Source organism: Chiloscyllium plagiosum, chromosome 39 (assembly GCF_004010195.1).
Source record: "Chiloscyllium plagiosum isolate BGI_BamShark_2017 chromosome 39, ASM401019v2, whole genome shotgun sequence".
Taxonomy (NCBI): domain Eukaryota; kingdom Metazoa; phylum Chordata; class Chondrichthyes; order Orectolobiformes; family Hemiscylliidae; genus Chiloscyllium; species Chiloscyllium plagiosum.
The window spans coordinates 23,814,772-23,822,056 of NC_057748.1; positions in this window are offsets into that span (position 1 = coordinate 23,814,772).

Below are 7,285 nucleotides of genomic sequence, written 5' to 3' on the forward strand. Positions count from 1 at the left end.
GGAACGGAAACGGAGGAAACATAATATTCGTCGGGACACTATTTGTCAGATGGGGAGCAAAATATCTGTGCGGAAGGAATGTAATATCTATTGGGGAAGCGGGATAATTTTGTGAGGGTGGAGTAAAACTGGGGAGGACACGTCTGGGCGGGGTAAAGAGAGGGGCAAAACCAGGAGGCTGTGAAATGTGTTGGAGGGAATATCGGAGGGGACAGAAAATGGAGGAGATGGAAGATTTTAAACGAGAAATGAGGAGGGTATATAGGGGCTCTGAATTGGGTGATACAAAATTCTCGGAGACATTTTGGCGGCGGTCATATTGGGAGGGAGGGCACATTTGGGGGGGCAAATGTGGGGTTATGCCAATTTGGAAATTTTCGATGGAGACAAACTTTTGTGGGTGAGGGACAGCAGAGAGAAGAGGGACAGAGAGAGAGGGACAGAGAGAGAGGGACAGAGGGAGGGAGGGACAGAGGAAGAGAGGGACAGAGGCAGAAGAGGGACCGAGAAAAATGGTGGGAAATCACATCAGCAAACTTGAAAATTGCATTAATCTAGTATTTAGCAACACAGTTATGGGTATACAGTGAGTACAGTAAGGGGCTGAGTACACACCTCTGGGGCTCCAATATTGAGTGTTAGTGACAATAAAATATTGTCCCCAATCTTCACTGATTGTGGCCTGTGGGTCAGAAAACTGAGGATCCAGTTGCAGAGAGCGGGGTTTAGTCTGGGATCACTAAGTTTAGTAATCAGTCTTGAGGGGATAGTAGTGTTGAAGGTTGAACTGTAGGCAATGAGTAGGATTCTTACATAGCTGTTCTTGCTGTCAAGATGTTCGTGGGAGGAGTGAAGGGCAAATGATATGGCATCTGACGTGTATCTGTTGGTCCAATAGGCAAATTGGAGGAGGCAAGAGTAGTGGGGGGGCTGGAGTTGATTAATGCCATGACTAGCCTTTCAAAGCACTTCATGACCACTCACGTTAGGGCCACTGGGCGTTAGTCATTGAGACATACTGCATGAGCCTTCTTAGCCACAGGGATGACAGTGGTCTGCTGCAGGGAAAGGTTGGAGATGTCCAAGAAGACCTCTGCCAGCACATGCTCTAAGTGCACGGCCTGGTGCTGCATCAGTTCCCATCACTTTCCTAATATTTGAATGGGTCGCCTGATCTGAAGGCCACACGCCTGGTTTTTAGCAGGTTCTGTATGTTCCTGATCATCCAGGGTGTCCTGTTGGGGAACATCCGGATTAACTTCCTCGGTATGCAGTTATCTACACACTTGCTGATAAAGTCTGTGATGGTGGTGGTGTACTTGTCCAATGTACCTGTGGACTGTTTGAACACGGCAGCACCGGAGTTGACCCTCTGCCTCTTGGGACCAGCTCTGGACCTATATCTGCGAGGGTGTATAGTAAGTTTGCTTTCACTAGCGGGGTATTGAGTTTAAGAGCCGTGAGGTTATGCTATAGTTCTATAGAGTCTTGGTTCGACCACACTTGGAATATTGTGTCCAGTTCTGGACGCCTCATTATACGAAAGATGTGGAAACTTCAGAAAGGGTGCTGAGGAGATTTACCACGATGCTGCCTGGATGGGAGGGAATGTCTTATAAAGAAACCCTGAGGGAGCTGCGGCTTTTCTCACTGGAGTGAAGACGATGAGAGGTGACTTGGTAGAGGTTTACAAGATGCTCAGAGGCATAGAGTGAGTGGATAGCCAGAGACTTTTTCCCAGGTGGAAATGTGTCCCTGTGTCTATCTGTGTGCTTCTGTCTCCGTAAGTGTGTGTTTCTGTCCCTTTCTATGTATGTGTACATATATGTATCCGTGTGTCTGTCTATGTGTCACTGTTCCTGTCTCTGTAACCATCTGTCTATCTCTGCCGAACTATCTGTGTCTTTGCAACTGCGTCTATGAGTTACTGTATATTGGGTGTATCTGTGTGTATCTCTATGTCTCTGTGTTTCTCTGTGCCTGTGTCTTTGTATAATGGGCTCTGTTGTTTTAGGAGTGAATCCATTGAAATGTAGTTAACCACTTCCCCCCTTTGTCTCTGTCTATCCCTTGTGTTAAAAGTGAAAAAATGAACATGTCGATGTGTGTTTGTGTGCTTTTATCTGTGTATTGTGTTTATCTCTGGTTGCAATGGGATTCACTAGAGAGAAGTCTGAATAAATGAATGAATTGAATATTGATGACTCAAAGGCTCAAAACCTCTCTCTCACTCCCTCTTGCATTTGAAGTGATACAATGCCACCATCTGGTGGCGTCCCCATGCCACTACAGCAACAGCAGACTTTATTTTGGAAAAAGTAACATCCTGTGAATTTCTCAGGTTGTACAATTATTACGTTCTTCAAACAATGTCTTTGGAGAAACAGCAGTTTTGTCTGATCGATGTTGCCTGTGAGACATGAGCAGAAGGAGATGAACAAACCCAGTGCTGGTCTCACTCCCTCCCCTTTTGAATTATTTTCTCACTTGCAATCAGAAAGAGTAGATTATAAAATCTTACGCATTGCAGAAAAGTGGAATAAAATTCACTATGCCTCTTGACAAAACGGTTCCCTTGGAGGTCTCTGGATATGGTTGCAGTAGAAATACTCTATAGAAATGATATAATGTCAGAAAACTGCCCACGGTCAAAACATTGCAGAGGGAACGCATACATTTCTGAACATGAATATGCTTCACACTGAGGAGCTTCATTACAATTACACTCCGCTCCACAGCAGCATAGTGTCTGTGTGTGTCAGTGATCTGTGTCTGTTGACACTGCTGTCAGCGACTTTCTCTGATTGAACCCCTGATGATTTCACCCTCCACCATCCAATGTAGTGATGTGGGGTGGCCAACAGAGGGAAGCATTGCATCACTTTAAACACAAGGGAGCAATCAGGAGAGAGACGTGAGGGCTTTCTCCCTCTTTCTCTTACCCATCCTTTCTCTCTCTCTCTCTCTCTCTCTTCTCCCCGTCTTGCAGTCTCTTTCCACCTTTCTCTCTCCTTCCTTCTCTCTCTCCCCCACCCTCTCTCTCACCTCCTTTCTCTCTATCTCCTTCTTTCTGCCCCTCGCTCTCTTCCCTCTCTCGCCCTTTGTCTCTCTGTCCTTTCTCATCCTCTCTCCCTCACTCTCTCTCTGTCTCTTACACACTCTGCCTCTCCTTCTCATTCTCCCTCCCTCTTTGGCTCTCCCCTCCACAGGAACCCCCCTCCCATTCTGAAAGGTCATGTTTGATCTAATTGTAGTTGATCGCCATGTCTCTGTCAGAAGGTTTGGAAGGGAGGTGAGGAGCAAATCCGAGAAGCAATGTGCGGCGATGAATGAAGGCTGATAACATTCGAAAATATTGAGGGACAGTGATCAGTTTATTGTTGAGGATTTGTTGTTTGAGAACACTGTCCACTTCCCTTCCATCACATCACTGTAGATTGAAAGATAACTGATTAGATGCAGATTAATTCGACTGGACTTTTCCTGCTTTTTGTGTTTAGGACATTGCTGGACAGTTTTCTGCATTGCTGGATAGATGCCCCTGGCACAACTTGGCTTGTGGCCTGGCCAGTTTGGGAACACCAACCTTCAGTGTTATTGTTGGAAAGTTGGTAGGGCCGATAGTATTTTCAATGCCCAGTTCCTTCAGCCATTACCTGAGATTACATGGAGTGAATCAAATTGATACAAGACTGACATCCGTGACACTGAGGCCATCAGGAAGAGTCTCTAATGAGAAGATGCAAAAGGTGCGCCTGTGTGGTCTGCCTGTACTGCCCACAAAACAAAACTTTTCACTCCACTTAGGTACATGTGACAATAATCAATTAAGTCACAACGAAATGATCAGTCATCAACTCAATACTTCTTGTTGAGTACGGACATGAATTAATCTGCCTTGTCCATGGAATGGTGTCTTGTGTTCCTTCAGCATTGACTCTGGGAATATTTATGGAGCTGCCTTCTCCTGTTATTCCTCTCGATGTCCACCTCCATTCACAGCTGCACCAGAGCACCGTTCCCCTGACAAAGGCCAGTAATCCCACGTTCATGTTGTTCTCCTAATAATCACCTGGTGAACCAGCCCTGCACGGTTTCCTGAACAACAGGCTTTATTCTCACCGACACTTTGGTCCCTTTCAACATCCAGTTACCCTACTCCAACCTATTACTCTAGCAATGCAACGTGAGGGAGGATTTGGGGAAGGGAGGCACAGAGAGTGTGATAAGTAAGTCAAGATTGCAAGGGGGAGAGAGAGTGAGGATAAACAAAACTGGGGAGGGAGAGACCTTGGAATAAAAGAGAAAATAGGAGGAGGATGAGGAGAGAGTGACATTGCGAAAAGGAGAGATTTATTGAAAAAGAAGGAGCAAGGTAAAGAGATTAATTCTGCTGATGCCGGGTCAGAGTGGATTACCCAGAGGTGAAAGCAAGGACAGAGTGACTTAAACCCAACTCCTGAGCTCGGCCCCAGACCCCTCACTTTCCCAAGGACCAGGACTTGGGGCTGAGTCTGAGTCTATCTCCCCCAGCTCAGCTTCTTCATCACAAAGACAAAAGATATTGTTAACTCTGCTGCTTGGAACATTTTAATGAACTTTTTTATTATTTACAAATTTAGTTTATACATGCAGTCAGTGGAATGATGCCTTTTCTCACTGGCCCCTGAGTTGAGAGAAACGTTGAAATATGCCTCTGTAACCCTCCTGTGGGATAAGGTTGGACACACTAGCACTACCCTCAGTCAGTTACCATAGAGACAGGCTTCTCCATCACTGAAACATTGCACTGAAATGAAAAATCCCAGATGAATTGATTAATTTCTCAGCTGCTGTCTAAACATAGTCCGGGTCACAGCGTAAATGACGGTGTTTGTGCAGCAACTGAGGAGCTGCAGCATGACGCCTAATTCCTGCACAAACCAATCTAGATAAATAGAGCTATGTCCCAAATCATCCATCCGGTACGGTATAGAATACAGTGCTAACATTGACCATAACAGGATGAAATTGGCCGAGATCACAAATATTAAATGATGGATTTTTTTTTTGCTTTCTCATTTCTGTGTCAGGCTGACCGTCCCCATTGGTGTGAGCGCGGAGTATCCTGCAGGTTCTTCTGTTCACTAAAATGTGTCTGACGGTGAGAACATTGAGCAGCAGAATCAGGAGAAATTGGACACTCGGGGTTAGAATGTAGTGGAAGAATTCATTTGTGACTCAGACACGAGAGAATCGAACATCACAAAACCAGGGGTTTTTCATCAGCCAATGAGCATAAAATACTAGAAAATGTTCTTTAAACAGCTCAGTACAGTCACTGTTCCCAGAACCACAGCCGCCGTTTTCTCACTGCAATATTGACTTTTCAGCTTCTGACAACAAATGGCCACTAATCAATCAAAGATGAAAGTGACGGTGAACCAGACAGAACAATCAGTGGCGGCATAAAGCAGGACGGCGTGGATATTGCACATGGGGATGGACTCCAGAAAATAAAACTGTTCCCAATAAACAATGGGAATGTGGTCGAGGATAATGACCAGTAGATCCGCCACTGCCATGGCCCCCAGGTAATGACTGACACATGGAGACAATACACAATCTTTGTAAAGCAGGACGTAAATGGTCGCTACGTTAACTGTGAGGAAGGAAAACAAAAACATTATCCATCGGCCTGGAAGCAAAGATACCAGTTTGATCGAGAACCCAATGGGATTTTCGCATGTCATTTTGTTCAGACATTTATTAAAATAATTGAAGCTGAAGTAACAAATGGGAAGTTTTGAATTTCTTACAAAAATGTGACATAAAGCACAGGTGGGGGCACCATGGGATACAGTCAGGAAAGGAGTTACCCTGGAATTCACCAAAATTGATTCCAGAATCCGGGAAATCCCATGGTAACAGGTTAAAGATGGTCAATGGAATCCCTTGATGATGACATCTACTACCTTCCACACCACCCCTCAATGATAAATCAGTCCTCCTTCATAATGGAAAGAAATTGGAGGAATTACTGAGGGTGACAAGGAACAGAACATACTCTGGGTGTGGGATATCAATGTCCATCACCAAGAGTGTCTCTACAAGCCCATCACTGACTGAGCATGGAGAGACCTCAGATACACAGCAGCCAGACTGAGGGAAGTGATTGGGGAACCAACAAGAGTGAAACATTCTCATCTGTAGGAGCTGGCAGAGGGACAGTCTCAGCCTCATATTCAAGATCCTGCCCACTGTGTTATGTGGCACTACCTCCTGTGAAGTAGGACATACTTCTAAAGGACCAAGCAAATACAAACAGGGCATCCATGAGGCACTGTGTGCTATCAGCAGCTGCAGCAGGAATGGTCTTCCCTCCATCATATAGTCAGAAATGGGCTGTTCACTAATGATTCCAAAATGTTCAGCACCATTCATAACTACATATCTACTGAAGCAGGCTGTTCAGCCAATCAGGAAGAGAATTAGGTCATTCAGCCATTAGAGCCAGTTTCTTAGCGATTGGAGCAGATCATTTAATCTTTGGTGTCTGTTACACAGTGAATGGAAGGGACCATTCAGCCTTTGAAAACTGCTACATAGGAATACTGGGAGGACTGGGTAATGACTGGAGCAGGAATAAATTAAGGAAAGATTGGTCTCTATCAGTTTATCAGAAATTAACAACTCCAGTGATACAGTACAGAGTCGGTAAGTATTCGCAATCTGTAAATTTGATAAATGGAGCAAATGCGTTCGAACTAAATTTGTCAATGATGCGAAGTTAGGCAGAAAATGAAGTTATCAAGACTAGGCATGCAGTCCGTAATTGGATATTCGATGGACGACAATTTGGCAGATGGAATATAACGTGAGTTAATGTAAGCCTGTGAAGTTCTCAGAAGGATTAAAGGGCTGTATGTAACAAAACTGAAGAGAGATTACATAGAACATAGAACAAAACACAGAACATAGAACAATACAGCACAGAACAGGCCCTTCGGCCCACGATGTTGTGCCGAACTTCTAACCTAGATTAAGTACCCATCCATGTACCTATCCAAATGCCGCTTAAAGGTCGCCAATGATTCCGACTCTACCACTCCCACGGGCAGCGCATTCCATGCCCCCACCACTCTCTGGGTAAAGAACCCACCCCTGACATCTCCCCTATACCTTCCACCCTTCACCTTAAATTTATGTCCCCTTGTAACACTCTGTTGTACCCGGGGAAAAAGTCTCTGACTGTCTACTCTATCTATTCCCCTGATCATCTTATAAACCTCTATCAAGTCACCCC